Source organism: Furipterus horrens, unplaced genomic scaffold (assembly GCF_987537825.1).
Source record: "Furipterus horrens unplaced genomic scaffold, mFurHor1.1.pri manual_scaffold_13, whole genome shotgun sequence".
Classification (NCBI taxonomy): Eukaryota; Metazoa; Chordata; class Mammalia; order Chiroptera; family Furipteridae; genus Furipterus; species Furipterus horrens.
The window spans coordinates 36,879,922-36,898,190 of record NW_028327183.1 but is presented as its reverse complement, the minus strand read 5'-3'; the positions used below and the strand labels follow the sequence as shown (position 1 = coordinate 36,898,190).

Here is an 18,269-nt window from a genome sequence, read left to right as displayed (position 1 = left end):
TTACTTCAATGCTGGTCTCCTATAGCTCCCTCTCAAACGCGGCCATACACAACCCTGCCCCCAGTTTCTCACTCAATAACCTCAAACATGTGGTGAAAAGGAGTCACACATTCTCGAACCCTCCTCAGAAGCCCCCAACCCCACCCCACACGTAGGCCAAAGGCTCTTAAACTCACTCTCACCCCCGCCCGCCGGGCCGCGCCGCATCCCAGTATATCTGGAATTCTCCCCTTCTACCTCCCGAACCCGACTGGACCAAGACGACGACATCCCACCTCCTAGTTTCGCGCCACGTGGATCCAGGGGCAGACTGACCAGCAGACAAAGACCAAAATGTCCACTCGGTGCGCTGCGCCTGCGCATTCGGTGGGCCACCGAGCAATCCCACAAGTCTCCGCGACTCAGCACGCACTTTCGTCACGGCCGGCCCAGGGTGGCTAGATTACCTTCTATCAACAGCAATGCGGCTTTTCCGGCCTTGGACTACATTTCCCTTAAGGCCTTGCTGGTCGACGCTGTCTCTGTCTCCTACAAGAACTTGGTTGCTTCATCCTGTGACTATGGCGCTCTCGGGATGAGTGGTCCTGCCTTGGAGGAATATCAGCTCAAACCTGGTAAGAGGTCTGGAGTGGGGACTCCCTCTCGGAAGTCTCCCGAGAGCAGTGTCAAACGAACCACGCAAAGATTCTGAGGTACAAGGACGCCATCTTATCTGGGTGGTCGGCATCTGAACTACGTTTCCCAGAGTCCACAGCGGCCCGACCTTAAGTCTCTCAAAGTGGTGGCGAGATCGTTATCTCCGTAGGGACCGGGACACAACTAAGGGGAGGCAGAAGGTGAGAGGTCTGGGAATCCCCGGGGGGATGGGGCGTGTCCAGAGCTTCGGGTCTTTGTGGGCTGGCGGTAGCGAGCTGAGGTTGCTAGATTCTGAATGAGTCTTTGTGGCTGTGGTTGGATGCCTGCGAATGTGCGGTTGTGATCTCCTGTCTCCAGGGTGTGTGTCTGGTTGTGTTTTTGTAACCACGTGTAACATACTGTGTTGGAGTGTGTGTTGGGGGGGGGGAGGTCCTTGTGATTGTGTGAGTAATACTTCTGTCCCTGTTGTGTATGTATGACCACACGCCTTGTTCTTGAAAATGTGAGTTTGGCTGTAACTGTGTGATAGGTGTACGTATCTGGGTTATGATTGCATGTTTCCAAGGTGAATGTATGGCTGCATGATGTTATGACCGTGTGTGGTACCATGTGCAATTGCGTGCCTGTGACTGTATAGTGACACTGCGTGTACATCCCAGTTGTATCCCTGGGGTTGTGCGGATGTGGTATGTCTTTGTTAGTGTGTGACAGTGTGTCTCCAGAGTGAATGTTGACTGGTTAACACTGAGTTGGCCAGAGTAGAGTGCCAGTAGTTGTGTGTATCCCCTAAGTAGGTATGTGATGTCTCTCTGCAGGGCATTTGTGAGTGTTGGTGTAGGGAACCTGTGACTGACTACATGAGAGTGTGTGTGTTACAGTGATGAGATTTTGTGACTGTGTCTTTTTAGTAGGTGTGAGATTATAACTGTGTAAGGATGTAGAGGTATCTGTGATTAGTGTGGTTGTGTCCTATGTGTCTCAAGAGTGGATGTGTGGTTGTGTTTGTGTGACACTGACCATTTGTGCAGCACCAACTGTGTGGGAGTGAGGTGTCTGTGACTCCAGTGCTCTAATTACTGCAGAACCTATGAAATTAGAACAGACTGTGGCCTTAGACACTGAGAACCTCAGCCTTAAACTGTAACACTTGGGATTGGGCAGGATGGCAACTCTTCCCTGACCTCTCTCTCCTGTGTAGAAAGTAGAGAGAAGACCCTTCAAAAATATCTTGGAACCTCGTGATTCCTTTTTCTTGACTCTTCTACAAGAGAGATCTTGAGAGAAGGAAAGAATTGCTATTGCACATCTGAAAGCCAAGTTCAAGGTGTATCAGGTTTTCTTTTAACTTACCTGAAACCCTTCTTGTTTTCCAAGATGTGCTTTTCTTTCCTTCTTCTGAAACTTCTTGCCTAACACCACCATCCTTCCCCCTGCCAACATGCTCTGGTTTTCAGTATGTGCCATTGAAGTAAATTACTGGGTGCCCTGGAAGTGCTTTCCTGCTCACTGCACAGCTAATGTTCATTTAAAAAAACTTTTTAAACTTTTCATTATGAATGTTTTAGACTTAAAACTGTTGCAAAAAAATAGAATTTCTGTATACTCTTCACCCACCTTCTCCATATGTTAACATCTTGCATAATCACAGTACATGATCAAAACCAGGAGATTAACATTGATACACTATTAATAACTAATCTACAAACCTTATTCAAATTTTTATCAATGTCCCTTAGTGTCCCTTTTCTGAACCAGGATCCAATCCATGATCATATGTTGCAGTTAGTTGGTAAGTCTCCTTATCCTTTTTGATCTGGCACAATTCCTCAGTCTTTCTTTGTCTTTCATGGCCTTGACACTTGAAGAGAACTGGCCATTTATTTTGTAAATTTTGTAATGTGGAATGTTCCTCAAATTGAGGTTGTCTGTTGCTTCCTCGTGATTAAATTCGGATTATCCATTTGAGGCAAGAATATCCCCAAAATGATGTGTTTTAAAAAAATGTGTTTTCAGTACACCACATCAGGAGACCCATGAAGTCATTTGTTTCATTTTTAGTGTATTAACTAGTCAGTTGATTAATGTGGTGTTTCCACTATTTTTCCCATTATAATTAATGTGTTTTATGGAAAAATACTTTAAATCTATATTAAAAATCCTGTTTCTCATTCTAATTTCACCTACTAATTTTAATCCATTGATAATTCTTGCCTGAAAATGTTATTACCAGCTCTTTACCTATTGCTGTCTTTTTTGTTTGTTTCCATCATTTCTTCTTTATTTATTAATTAGAATCCTACTGTTAGAGATTTTCCTTCTCTCCCATTTACTTATTTATTAAAATATATACGTATAGACTGCATTTGTTTTTGTTATTCTATAGGTTATAGTCCATTAGACTGACTGTTTTGTTGCTCAGATTTTCCCAAATTTGGCCCCTGGGAGCCTCTTCAATTGGCTCCTATGTCCTTTCAATGTTTCTCTTTATTACTTTTCTTTTTTTAGTACTTTCTTATTTTCATACACCACAAAATGTACCAAGCTGATACTGTACTTCACCAGCCCCAACCCTGAATCAGCCAATTTCCGAGGGAACACTGGCTCTTTTTATTAGAAAGTGATGTTTAAAAATCAAGATTAAATGTGCTCATTGTTATTGGGATGTTATTGCTTCTTGACCCTCTCAGCTATGAAATATGTATATATCTACACACATTCACATCTGTATCTATCTACATGTATACCTATACAAATGATTCATGATTTCATATGATGTCTTCAATTCTGCTTCAACACCACAGGGCTTATTCAATTTCTTTCTCTGACATTGAAAAACTTGATTCTAATTAACCGCAATATATTTATTTGCTCAGTCTTAAGAAGAAAGTTTAAGAATTGCTAACTACACCCCCATACCTCATACAGTTCTTTTTGTCTTTAGTCTTTGAGTATGTGAAACATTAATATGGTTCTAAAAGTCAAAATTAAAAAGATCTACTCAGTCACTCATCATTTCTTCTCTCCAAGTCCCATTGCCCCATTTTTTTCTGTGCTGTAACCAGTCACCCATTGTAGGTAACCAGTCTCCTTTGTTTGTTATGGGTTTTTGTGACTAAATATTCATATCACAAAATTTACTATTTAACTATTTTTAAGTAGGTCAGTGGCATTAAGAACATTTACATTGTTGCACAGCCATAACCATCATCCATCTCCAGAACTTTTTCCATCTCCTAAAACTGAAACTCTATACCTATTAAGCAATAACTCCCCAATGCTCCCATCCTCCAGCCCCTGGAAACCACTATTCTGCTCTTTATCTCTATTAATTAGGCTATTCTAAGGACCACATGTAAGTGGATTCATACAGTATTTGTCCTTTGTGACTGGCTTATTTGACTTAGCATTATATCTTCAAGATTCATCCATGTTGTAGCATGTTTCAGATCTCCTTCCTTTTAAAATCTGAGTAATATTCCATTGTTCGTATATACCACATTTTGTTTATCCGTTTTTCTATCAATGAACACTCGAGTTGTTTCTTTCTTTTGGCTCTTGTGAATAATATGGCTGAGAACATGGGTTTACAAATATCTGTTCGAGTCCCTGCTTTCACTTCTTTTGGGGTATATACCTGGAAGTGGAATTGCTGGGTCATATGGTAATTCTGTGTTTAATTTTTTGAGGAATCATACCATTTTCCACAGCTACTGCACCATATTATATTCCCATCAATAATGCACAAGGGTTTCAATTCCTCCACATCCTTGCCAACACTTACTTTCTGTTTTGTGTGTGTTTGTTCGTTTTTAAAATAATAGCGATCCTGCTGAGTACGAAGTGGTATCTCGTGGTTTTGCATATATTGGGAATCCTTTCTCATGCTTATTGGCCTTTGCCTATTTTTTAATGGCGTTGTTTGTTTTTTGTTGTTGAGTTGTCAAAGTTCTTCTGTATCCTGAATATCAATCCCTTACCAAGTATGTGATTTATAAACATTTCTTCCCATTTAGTGGATTGCCTTTACACTCTGTTGATAGTGTCTTTTGAAACACAGAAGGTTTTAATTGTGGTGATGTCCACAGCATGTTTGTTTTTCTTTTGCCTGTGCTTTTTTGTCATCTCCAAGAAATCATTTCCAAATACAAAGATCTTACAAAGATCTTTCTCTGCTTTCTTCTAAGAGTTTCACAGTATTGGGATGGCCAAAAAGTTCATTTAGTTTTTTTCTTACCGTGGCACTAATAGTGCTTAGTTGTCTTTAACTTCATGTGAAACAATTATGTTAGATTGTATTGTTACAACTGTCGTATCAGTGTGCATTTTTTAAAAGTTGGCAAAATTGGTGAATTTTTGTGCAGCTATTTTAATACTGAAGATGGAAGAAAATACGCAACATTTTCAGCATATTGTTTTATTTTTTCAAGAAAGGTAAAAAAACACAACTGAAATGTAAAAAAAATATTTTTGTATAGTATATGGAGAAGGTACTGTGACTGATTGAATGTGTTAAAAGTGCTTTGCAAAGTTTCTTGATACTATTGACATTTTGACCAAATAATTCTTTGCTGTGAGGCTGTCTTACCCATTGGAAGATGTTTAGCAGCACCCCTGGCTTCTACCCACTAGAAACCAATAGTGGGATATAGCCAACATATTCAAAATACCCAAATCAATAAAGTTACAGGTGAAAATGAAAAACATATCTTTATTTTATGGAAAAAACTAAGCAGACTTTTTGGCCAACCCAATGGGTTCTTGGTTCCCTTATTGAAAATTATTTATCTGTATACATGTGAGATTATTTCTGGGCTCTCAATTCTATCTCATTAGTCTGTGTGTCTGTTTTCCTGCCAATACCATGTTCTTTCTTATTATTATTTTTTTAATATGGAATACTTCACGAAGTTGCGTGTCATCCTTGCGCAAGGGCCATGCTAACCTTCTTTGTATTGTTCCAATTTTGGTATCTGTGCTGCTGAAGTGAGCACAGTACCATGCTGTTTTGATTATTGTAGCTTTGTAGTATAATTTAGTCAGGTAGTGTGATACCTTTAGCTTTGTTCTTTTTCCTCAGGATTGCTTTGGCTATTTGGGGTCTTTTGTGGTTCCATACAAATTTGATTGTTTTGTTGTTGTAGTTCTTTTAAAAAATGCCACTTAGGTTTTAATGTTATTGCATTAAATCTGTATGTTACTTTGGGTAATATTGCCATTTTAATTATTTTAATTCTTGTAATCCATGAACATATAATATCTATTTCTTTTTTTTTTTTGTATGTTTTGTTGATTTCTTTTCCCTTTGCTCGCCTCCATCCAGCAGCCCCCCACCCTCAAGCAGTTTCACCCCACTTAGTTCAGGTCCATAGGTTGTGCATATAAGTTCTTTGACTTTAACCTTTCCTGTACTATTCTTAACATCCCCCTGTCAATTCTGCCCCCTCCTACTATGCTTCTTAATTCCTGCACTATTTCCCTCCTTCTTCTTCCTTCCCCCTCCCAGATGATACCCTTCCACATGCTCCCCATACCTAAATTCTGTTCCCACTCTGGTTGTCTGCTTAGTTTACTTTGTTTTTATTTTTTAGATTCTGCATTGATAGTTGTGATTTTGTTGTCATTTTAATGTTCACAAGTTCCTTTAACATTTCATATAATAATGGCTTGGTGATGATGAACTCCTTTAGCTTTACGTTGTCTGGGAAGCACTTGATCTGCCCTTCCATTTTAAATGATAGATTTGCTGAATAGACTAATCTTGGTTGTAGGTCCTTGCCTCTCATCACGTTGAATATTTCCTGTCAGTTCTTCCTTGCCTGCAAAGTTTCTTTTGGGAAATCAGCTGATAGTGTTATAGGTACCCCTTCATAGGTGACTCTCTTCTTTTCTCTTGCTGCTTTTAAGATTCTCTATCCTTAACCTTTAGCATTTTAATGATGATGTATCTTGGTGTGGTCCTCCTTGGGTCCAGTTTGTTTGGGAATCTCTGTGCTTCCTGGACCTGTATGTCTATTTCCTTCCCCAAATTAGGGAAGTTTTCCTTCATTATTTTTTCACATAACTTTTTAACTTCTTGCTCTTCCTGTTCTTCTTCTGGCATCCCTGTTATTTGGATGTTGGCATGTTTCAAGTTATCCTAGAGGTTTCTAAGCCTCTCCTCATTTTTTTCAATTTTTGTGTCCTTCTGTACTGGTTCACTGTTTATTTCTTCATTATATTCCAATTCATTGATTTGAAACCTGGTTTCCTTTCCTTCACCACTAGTTTTGTATGGATTTTCCTTCATTTCACTTAGTATAGCCTTCATTTCTTCCCTGTCATGCTTAATCTTTTCTGTCAAGTCTGTGAGCATCATTATCACCAGTGCTTTGAACTGTGCATCTGTTAAATTGGCTATCTCCTCGTTGCTCAGTTCTCCTATTGGAACCATGATTTCCCCCCACTTTGGGGCCACACTTCTCTGTCTCCTCATCTTGACAGCTTTCTGTGTTTGCCTCTGTGTCTTAGGTAGAGCTGTCGCACCTGTTGTTGTAAGAGCCTGAGCCTTAGGTGTACGTTAGTGCTGGTGATCCATTCCGACATGTTGTGGCGCTATATTGGGGGGGGTAGTTTGAAAGGGAACATTCTGCTTGCCCTGCACTCACCCTTTTTCCAGGCACTTCTCCCCCTTTCCATACTAAACAAGCTGCCTACACTGAGAGACCAGCAGTTTCTTCCATTACCCCCATCCCGCACTGGTTTCCATAGTCAGAAGCAGTGGGCTCTGTTTTCCCCAGTGCTGGAACTGTGAGCTGCACAGTGTGGTCTGCGGCTGGCATCAGTCTGGTCTGGGGCTGGGATCACTTCCCTGGTTTAAAATGTATGACTGCGCTTTTCACCGTGGCTGCAGCTTCTCTCGGTCCTGGCTCCACCTTCTCCTACCTGTGTGACTGAATATTTCTGCTTTATTTCTTTGTTGAACTTCCGTGTGGTTCTATTTTCTGGATCTTCTGGGTTTTTTTAGTTTTGAAGTGGTTGTAAATTCCTTCTTAGTTGGGAGTGAGACACAGCGTGTCTACCTATGCCTCCATCTTGGCCAGAAGTCTTATTTGCCTCTTTCCATTTCTTTGAGTAATCTTTAATTTCTTTTAATAATGCCTGTGCAGTATTCCCTCGCTTATCGTGGGTATTACGTTCTAGACACACACACACACACCCCTGCGATAGATGAAAATCCGCAAAGTAGGAACCTTACATTTATTTGAGTATTTATATTTTAAGGCTTTATAAACCCTTCCCACACACTTATAAACCGTTCCCAGTCCCTTATTAGCCTTTCCCACTCCCTTATTAACATTTTCCACACTTTTATAAACACTACTTATGTTCTTAAACATATTCTACACTCTTAAACCTATGTAACTTTAACAACATACATATACAGTACTGCAAAATCCTGCAATATAGTGACATTTTTCTTTTTTGTTTACATTTTGTATGCCTTTTATTTTTTTCTCTTGCCTGATTGCTCTGGCTGAGACTTCTGATACTATGTTGAGTGGTGAAAGTGGGCATCCTTGTCTTGTTTTGATCTTAGAGGAAATGCTTTTGATTTTTTCACCATTGAGTATGATATTAGCTGAGGGTTTGTCATATATAGGCTTTATTATGCTGAGGTACTTCCCTTCCATACTTATTTTATTGAGCATTTTAATCATAAATGCATATTGTATCTTGTCAAATGCTTTTTCTGCATCTATTGATATGATCATATCATTTTTATTCTTTATTTTGTTAACATGGTGTATCACATTGATCAATTTGCATATGTTGAACCATCCTTGCCCCCCTGGAGTGAACCCCACTTGATTGTAATGTATTATCTTTTTAACGTATTCTTGTATTCAATTTGTTAGTATTTTCTTTAGGATTTTTGTATCTATATTCATCAGAGATTTTGGTCTGTAATTTGTGTGTGGGTGTGTTATCCTTGCCAGGTTTTGGTGTTAGGGTAATATTGACCTCATAAAATGAATTAAACAGTATTGCCTCTTTTTCCCTTCTTTTTTTTTTTTTTTTTTTTTGTCCAGTTTAAGAAGGTTAGGTGTTAAATATTCTTTGAATGTCTGGTAGAATTCACAAGTGAAGCCATCTGGTCCTGGACTTTTACGTTGGGAAGGTTTTTGATGATTGTTTCAAATATCCTTAACTGTTAATTGGTCTATTTAGATTTTCTAATTCTTCATGATTCAGCCTAAGAAGGTTATATATTTCTAAGCATTTGTTCATTTCTTCTAGGTTATTGAATTTGGTAGCATATAAGTATTTCATAGCATTATTATATAGTTATTTGTATTTCTGTGGTGTCTGTTGTAACTTCTCTCTCTTTTTTTGGTTTTGTTTGTCTTTTTTCTTCTTAGTGAGTCTAGCCAGAATTTTGTCAATTTCATCAGTCTCTTTAAAGAACAAGTTCTTTGGCCCTAGCCGGGTGGTTCATTTGGTTGGAGTGTCTTCCCATACACCAAAAGGTCATGGTTCGATTTTGGTCAGGGTAAATACCTAGGTTGCAGGTTTGATCCCTGTTGAGGCATATACAAGAGGGAACCAATCGATGTTTCTCTCTCACATCAATGCTTTTCTTTCTCTTCTAATTTTTATTATTTCCTTCTTTTTACTGACCTTAGGCTTCATTTGTTCTTCCTTTTTTTTTACATCTTAAAAGTGAAATGTTAGGTTATTTGAGATTTTTCTTGTTTCTTGAGGTGGGCCTATAATGCAGTAAACTTCCCTCTTATTACCACTTTTTACAGCATCCTAAAAATTTTGATATGTTACATTCTCATTTTCATTTATCTCTATGTATCTTTTGATCTTTTTAAAAATTTCTTCTTTGACCCTGTCATTGGTTAACCTCCACATATTTGTGCTTTTTCCTGATTTCTTTTTGCAGCTGATTTTCAATTTCAAAGCATTGTGGCTGAAGAATATGATTGGTATGATTTTAATCTTCTTAAATTTGTTAAGGCTGGTTTTGTTTCTCAGCATATGGTCTATCGTTGAGAATATTCCAGGTGCATTAGAGAAGAATGTATAATTTGGTTTTCTGGGATGAGAAACTGTAAATATCAATTATCTCCATTTGGTTTAATATGTCATTTAAGGCAGATATTTTCTTATTGATTTTCTGTTTGGATGATCTATCCACAGCTATCAATGGAACAGTTACGTCCCCCATATGATTGTGTTTTTGTCTGTTTCTCCCTTTAGTTCTTCTATTAGTATAATTTCTTTGTATATTTTGGTGCTCCCAGGTTGGGTGCATATTATTAATAAGTGTTATGTCTTCTTGATGTATTCTCTCCTTTATCAGTATAAAACATCCATCTTTGTCTTTTCTTACCTATTTATCTTGAAATCTATTTTGTCTGATAGAAGTGTGGCCACACCCACTTTTCTCTGGATGCCATCTGCTTGGAGTATCATTTTTCACCCCTTTATTTTGATTATGCATTTGTCTTTGCAGCTAAGATGTATCTACTGAAGGGAGCATATAGATCTTGTTGCCGTTATTGGTGGTGGCGGTGGTGATGGTGTTGGTGGTAGTGGTAGTGATGGTTTTTTACTAATCGCACTACTCTGTTCCTTTTTATTGGTGAGTTCAGTCTATTTATATTTCAGGTGATTATAGATATATGGGGATTTCTTAACTATTTTATCTTTTGTTTTCTGGTAGTTTTGTGTTTCCATTGTTTCTTTTCCCTTGTGTTTCTATCTGTGATTTTAGTTTGGTGGTATTCTATGATTTTTCCTGTTTCCTTTTATTTTTTTTGTTGTTGTTGTTATGGTCTCAGTTCTAAATTTGTGTGTGAGGGGGTGTGGTTACCATTAGGTTTATATAAAAGAAAGTTTAGTTTCAGATACGCAGTAGTCCTTTTTCTTCTGATCATATCTTATCCATTCCCTTGTGCAAATTCAGACCTTTACCCTCTCCTCTTTTATGTTTTTGTTTTCACAGATTATCTCTTTTTATGCCTTCAGATCATTTCCAACTTGCAATAGATACTGTTCTTTTTTTAAATGTTTTTACCTCCTTTAACCTTTATGTGTATTTATTTAATATCCTATTTTAAACAAAGGTTACAATTTTCTGCTTCTGTCTGTGTGTTAGTCCCCTTATTTATACCTTTGTATTATTTTGTCTTTTTGTCTCAGGTAGAAGAACACCCTTCAGAGTTTCCTGTAATTTGGGTCTTGTGAATTTCCTCAGCTTCTGTATGTCTGGAAAAAGCCTTTATTTCTCTTTCGTACCTAAAGGATAACTTTGCTGGGTAAGTTATTCTTGGCTGGTGATTTCTCTGTTTCAGTAATTTGAATATTTGAATCTACTCTTCCCTAGTTTTTGTAGCATTTCTGCTGAAAAACCCTCTACTAATCTAATGAGATTTACTTTTTTGGTTACCATCTTCTTTTCCATGGATGCCTTGAGAATTCTCTGTCATTAATTTTTGACAGTTTTAATACAATGTGCCTTGGAGAATGCCTTTTTGGATGTAATTAGGTGTTGTGTTTACCTCTTGAATTCAGATTCCAGTTCTTTCCATAGGTTTGGGAAGTTCTTGTCAGTTATTTGTTTCAATAGGCTCTTAGTTCCCTCCTCCCTCTTGTCTCCTTCTGGTTTACCCATTATTCTTATATTGCTCTTTCTGGAGGAGTCAAGTATTTCTCCTAGAGTTATTCTTTTTTTACTCTCAGATCTCTCACTTCATCTGAGTCATTTCTAGATTTCTATTTTTGATGTTACTAATTATTTTGTTTAAGGTTTATTTTATTCTCATTCTAGAACATGTTTGTTGATTTTTAGAAAGAGGGGAAGGGAGAGAGAAAAACAAACAAACATTGATCAGTTGCCTTCCGTAGGCAACCTGACCAGGGATGGAACCTGCCATCTAGGTATGTGCCCTGACCAGGAATTGAACCAGTGACCCTTTGGTGTATGGGGACAATGCTCTAACCAACTGAGCCACACCAGCCAGGGCAATATCACTAATTCTTTTCTCCATCTGTTCTGCTGTGTTTCCTAAGCTCACCAGCTCATTCTTCACCTCTTTTATTATTCCAGAATTTGTTTGATTTATTTTTATAATTCTAGTTTCTTTGGTGAAGTACTTGTTTTGTTCATTGATTTTATTTTGGAGTTCATTAAACTGTCTTTCTGAGTTTTCTGTATCCTGTTGAGTTTTTCAGAACTGCAATCTTGAATTCTGTCATTTCAATCATGTCTTTAAACTTATTTTCTGGAGTTTCTTATTTTCTTTCTCAGCTACCTTGTTACCTTGATTACTCATGGTATTTGATGGATTATGTGTCAGCTTTTATGGGAATGAAATCTTTTTTACATGTATTGGATGCTTCACTATTTTAGGAGGTTGGTTAAGTAAAAGTCTTTTGTTTTCCAGTAGGTGGCACACGTTTTAACTTCTAACTTGCTCTGCTGGGGCTTCTGGGATCTCTGTAGGATGGCATTGCCTCAGCTGTGGAAAATGCCCTGTATGCCCTGGTGAGGTGGGCATCCCCTCTATCAATAGGTCACTTTGGCCTCAGGGCTCTACCCTGGTGGGGAAATGTAGTGGGCGATGGGGCTCCTGAGATTCCAGTGCTACTTCCTGCAACTAAGTGCTTCCAGCAGTGCTGTACTATCTGAGGTGTCCCAGGTGCCCCCACTGGGCTCAACTGCAATGGATGGGGACAGAATGGACCTGGTCCTGCAGTTTTGACCTTGTTCTCCCCCCAGTAATGGTGGCCACCAGACCTCAGTTGACACACCTGTCTCCACCCCTGTCAGTGGGTTTAGCCATAGAGTGTGCCTGCTGCTTGGGGATAAATGTTTCCGCTTCTCTAGTCTTTGGGCTGCCTAGAGAGTGTGTTGCAGCCCAACACTTAGCAGCTACAGTATCTGCTAGGGCACTTCTCTGGGAGGTGAGGGGAGGCAGTTAGGAATCTGGGGCTTTGTTTTCTGCCTGGTAATGGCAGCTGCTAGATCACAGCTGCTACACCTTTATGTTCCTCTCTGCCCCCATCACTGGATTCAATTGCAGTATGTGCTGACTACTCAGGCAGGAATGTTGATTTTACCCCCTGCTCCTTAGGGCTGCAAAGTGTGTACACTGTAACCGAACCCCTCCTCTGCTCCTGAGTTTTCTGGAGCTGCAGTGTGCTCCACACTGCAGATCTGTGGCACCCGTCTCCATCCTCCTCTGTTCTCTCAAATATGCCCACCTTCAGATGTTTTAATGGAAGGATGTCTCAGACATGTTTGTGTATTCAACAGGGAATTCTTTGTTGAAATACAGTTGTCCAACTTGTAACTTCAAGGGCAAAGAGCTGGAGGACCTCTCATGCAGTCATGCTGCTGACATCACTGTGGTATCACTTTATAAATTCTGTAACCTGCCTACCTCACTTAATAATGCATTGATTATGGTACTGTTACATTTTTTGATACTGTTTAAAATTTTTTATTTATTGATTTGAGAGAGACGAAAGGAGAGAGAAACATTGATTTGTTGTTCCACTTATTTACGTATTCATTGGTAGCTTCTTGTATGGGCCCTGACTGAAGATCCAACCCACAACCTTGGTGTTTCAGGATACACTCTAGGCAACTGAGCTACTTGGCCAGGGAAGTAGTTACATTTTAAAATCACTGTATAGTATTTCATTATTAAGATATACTTTAGTGTATTCATTAAATACTACTAAAGAGTACTTATGTTTCTATATTTTAATTGTGAAATAACCCAAAAGTATTCCTTTTTATTAACATCAGCTTAGCAATTTATTTGCTTGTATTAATGCATTTGGAAATGATAATAAAATTACTTGAATTCTCCTTTCCATCTTGAGTTCCTTCTTTTTTTACTATTTTTTTAAAGATAATATTTGATTGCTAATGCTGTTACAGTGGTCCGAACTTCTTTTCCCTTTGCTCCCCTCAGCCCAGTATCTCCTTTCCCTCCAGCAACCCCACCCCACTTAGTTCATTGTCCATGGGTCATACATATAAGTTTTTTGGCTTCACCCCTTCCTATATTATTCCTAACTTCCCCCTATCTATTTTGTACCTACCAATTATGCTTCTTAATCCCTGCAGTTTCCACATTTCTCCCCCTTCCCTCTCCTAACTGATAACCCTCCAAATGATCCCCATACCTTTGACTCAGTTCCTGTTCTGATTCTTTGCGTAATTTGTTCTTGTTTTTATTTCTTTAGGTTCTGTTGTTGATAGTTGTGAGTTTCTTGTCATTTTACTGTTCATAGTTTTTACCTCTTTTTCTTAAATAAGTCCCTTTAACATTTCATATAATAAGGGCTTGGTGATGTTGAACTCCTTTAGCTTTACCTTGTCTGGGAAGCACTTTATCTGCCCTTCCATTCTAAATGATAGCTTTGCTGGATAGAGCAATCTTGATTTTAAGTCCTTGCTTTTCATCACTTTGAATACTTCTTGCCATTCCCTTCTAGCCTGCAAAGATTCTTTTGAGAAATCAGCTGATAGTCTTATAGGAACCCCACTGTAGGTAACTCTTCTTTTCTTGCTGCTTTTAAGTTTCTCTCTTTATCTCTAACCTTTGGAATTTTAATTATGATGTGTCTTGGAGTGGTCCTCCCTGGGTCTAGTTTGTTTGGGACTCTCTGTGCTTTCTGCACTTGTATGTCTATTTCCTTCACCACGTTTGGGAAGTTTTCCTTCATTATTTTTTCACATAAGCTTTCAATCTCTTGCTCTTCCTCTTCTCCTTCTGGCACCCCTGTGTTGGCACGTTTAAAGTTGTCCCAGAGGTTTCTAAGCCACTCCTTGTTTTTTTCAACTCTTGTTTCCTCCTTCTCTACTGGTCGACTGTTTATTTCTTCCTTATGTTCCAAATCATTGATTTGAACCCCAGTTTCCTTCCCTTCACCATTGGTTTCATGTGGATTTTCCTTCGTTTCCCATAATATAACCTTCATTTCTTCCCTTATGCATTTGTCTGTGAGCATTTTTATCATCAGTGTTTTGAACTCTGCATATGTTAGGTTTGCTATCTCCTTGTTGCTTAGTTCTCCCACTAGACTCTTGATCTGTTCTCTCTTTTTGGGCCCGACTTCTCTGTCTCCTCAACTTGACAGGCTACTGTGTTTGCCTCTGTGTCTTAGGTAGAGCTGTCACACCTGTTACGTTGTAAGGGACCAAGCCTCAGATATTCATCAGTACAGGGCGACCTGTTCCACCATGTTTGGTGCTATATGTGGGGGAGGGGTCTGAGGGGGAACAACGCTGCTTGCTCAACACTTGCCCCTTTTCCAGGCACTTTTCCCACTTCCCATATGGGACTGGTGCCTCTCCAGCTATTGTCCTGGTTGTGGTTCCCAGAGTGGGTGGGTTTGTGGACGTTCTAGGACAATGGGAGCCTCTAAACAAATGGACTCTGCTAAGAGACCAGCAGTTTCTTCCTCTGCCCCAATCCCCCCTAGTTTTCACAGTCAGAAGCAATGAGGTTTTATTTTCCCCAGTGCTGGAACCATGAACCCTGTATCTGGTCTGGTGCTGGGAGTGCTCCCAGGTGTCCCTCCTTCCTTTTTTTAATGTGTGACTGCACACTTTCCGCCAGCCAGCCACAGCCGCTATTGCTGCTGCCGCAACCAATACAACCACTGCCGCAACTAATACAACCACTGCCGCCGCCACCACAACGCATTCTCTCTGCCCAGCTCCACCCCTCCTACCTGTCTGGATGAGCATTTCTTCTTTATATCTTTGTTGGATTTTAATGCAGCTCAGTTTTCGGGAACTTCTGGTTGTCTCTGGTTTTGAGGTAGTTGTATTCCTTCCTAGTTGTGGAGGGAGACGCAGCGTGTCTACCTACACCTCCATCTTGGCCAGAAGTCCTCCATTTTGATTTCTATGTGTGTGTTGTTTTTTTTATTTTTTTAATTTAGCATGAAAAAATAGAAATATTTTCAGGATAGGAATGTCTATTTTCTTTTACTTATTTATTTTTATTATAATTATTTTATTTTATTATTCAATTACAGTTGTCCCACTTTTCCCTCGTTGCTCTCCCCTGCCACACACACACCCCCTACTCCCACAGTCAATCCCCACTCTGTTCACGTCCATAGGTCCTTTATACTTGTTCCCTGATTAAACCCTTCCCCTACTTCCCCCTGTTATCCGCTTCCCCCCCTCCCCTCTGGTCGCTGTCAGTTTGTTTCTTATTTCCTTGTCACTAGTTCTATTTTTCTCGTTTGTTTGTTTTTGTTCATTAGGTTCCACTTATAGATGAGATCACACGGTATTTGTCTTTCACTGCCTGGCTAATTTCACTTAGCATAATACTCTCCAGTGTCATCCATGCTGTCGCGAAGGGTAGGAATTCCTTCTTTCTTTCTGCTGCGTAGTATTCCATTGTGTAAATGTACCACAGTTTTTTGATCCACTGATTTACTGTTTCCAGCACTTGGCTATTGTAGATAATATTGCTGTTAATATTGGGGTGCATAGGCGCTTTTGAATTGGTGTTTAGGGTTATTAAGTATAAGTCATGACACCATGAAAGTCCTAGAGGAAAACATAGGCAGTGAAATTTCATATATCGCACACAGCAATATTTTCACCTATACAGAGGTCTCTCTCTATATCACGGTTCACTTATTGTGGCCTCACTGTATCACAAGATTTTTTAAAATATTGTATTTAAGCCCTGGCTGCTGTGGCTCAGTGGATTGAGCGTTGGCCTGCAGCCAAGTGTCGCTGGTTCGATTCCCAGTCAGGGCACATGAATAGGTTGCACGCCAGATCTCCAGTTGGGGGCGCGAGAGGCAACCACACAGAGATGTTTCTCTTCCTCTCTTTCTCCTTTCCACTCTCTCTAAAAATGAATAAATAAATACACAAACAATTAAATTATTTAAAGTATATATTGTATTTATTTATCGTGGATTTTTCGCTCTTTCGCGGGATTTTGCGATACTGTATACATATGTTGTTAAAGTTACGTAGGTTTAAGAGTACAGAATATGTTTAAGAACATAAGTAGTGTTTATAAAAGTGTGGAAAAGGGAAAGCAGGACTTCCGGCCAAGATGGAGGCATAGACAGACACGCTGCATCTCCCCCCACAACTCAGAAGGAATACAACTACCTCAAAACTAGAAACAGCCAGAAGTTCCAGAAAATCAAACTCCATGGAAGTCCAGCAAACAAAGATATAAAGAAGAAAACTCATCCAGACAGGTAGGAGGGGCGGAGCTGGGGCGGAGAGAATGCAGTGTGGTGGCAGCAGCAGTGGCGGCAGCGGCAGGCCAGCAGAAAGCGCAGTCACATGTTTTAAAAAGTCAGGAGGGACACCTGAGGAGCATTCCCAGCTCCTCACTGGACCTTGCAGCTCACGATCCCAGCACCAGGGAAAATCAAGCCTCATTGCTTCTGACTGTGCAGACCAGTGGGGTTTGGGGCAGAGGCAGAAACTGCCAGTCTCTCAGCAGAGTCAGCTTGTTTGAAGGGCCCCCACTGTCCTAGAAAGTCCGCAGACCTACCCACTCTGGGAATGACGGCCAGGGCAGAAGCTAGAGGGGCACCAGTCCGGTGTGGAAGTGGGAGAGGTGCCTAGAAAAGGGGCGAGTGCTGGGCTGGCGGCATTGTTCCCTCTAGGACCCCTCCACCACATACAGCGCCACAACATGGTGAAACAGGTCGCCTTGTACTGACGAATCCCTAAGGCTCTGCCCCTTACAACGTAACAGGAGCGATAGCTCTACATGGGGCGCAGAGGCAAATAAACACAGGAGCTTGTCAGAATGAGAAGACAGAGAAGCATGGCCCAAAAGGGGAAACGGATCAAGGTTCCAGTGGGAGAACTAAGTGACAAGGAGATAGACAACCTAACAGATGCAGAATTCAAAACACTGGTGATAAAGATGCTCACAGTCTTGACTGATATGCTTGAGTACGGCAAACGCATAAGAGAAGTGAAGGCTATGCTAAGTAAAACGAAGGAAAATCCACACAAAACCAATGGTGAAGGGAAGGAAACCAGGGTTCAAATCAATGGTTTGGAACATAAGGAAGAAAAAACAGTCAACCAGTGCAGAATGAGGAAGCAAGAATTGAAAAAAATGAGGAAAACTTCCCAAATTTTGCAAAGGAGATGGACATACAGGTCCGGGAAGCATGGAGGGTCCTGAGCGAGCTGGAGAAGGGGACCACACCAGGACACATCATGATTGAGATGCCAAAGGTGAAAGATAAAGACAGAGTCCTGGGGGCAGCAAGAGGTGGAGAGTTGCCTACAGGGGGTTGCCTATAGAACTATCAGCTGATTTCTCAAAGGACACTTTGCAGGCAGGAAGGGACTGGCAAGCAGTATTCAGTGTGATGAAAGGCAATCTGCAACCAGGATTACTCTATCCAGCAAAGCTATCATTTGGAATGGAAGGGCAGATGAAGTGCTTCCTGGACAAGTTAAAGCTAAAGGAGTTCATCATCACCAAGCCATTATTATATGAAATGTCAAAGGGACTTACTTAAGAAAAAGATCAAAACTATGAACACTAAAATGACAACAAACTCACAACTATCAACAACTGAATCTAAAAAATTAAAAAATCCAGCTAAAC

The 18,269-nt window shown here is 40.0% G+C and overlaps 1 protein-coding gene and 1 non-coding gene across 2 annotated transcripts in view; one reads left to right on the top strand and one right to left on the bottom strand.

Moving 5' to 3' along the window:
* The first annotated feature begins 452 nt into the window (after positions 1-452).
* Positions 453-18,269, top strand: part of ZNF565 (zinc finger protein 565) — a 61,497-nt gene continuing 43,680 nt past the window's right edge. The window contains exon 1 of the mRNA XM_090260704.1: positions 453-836. The gene's annotated coding sequence lies outside the window, so the exon portion shown is untranslated. The remainder of the gene's footprint in view (positions 837-18,269) is intronic.
* On the bottom strand, positions 5,521-5,627 carry LOC149994558 (U6 spliceosomal RNA). Its single transcript, XR_016507980.1, has one exon. It is a non-coding gene; the product is annotated as a U6 spliceosomal RNA (small nuclear RNA).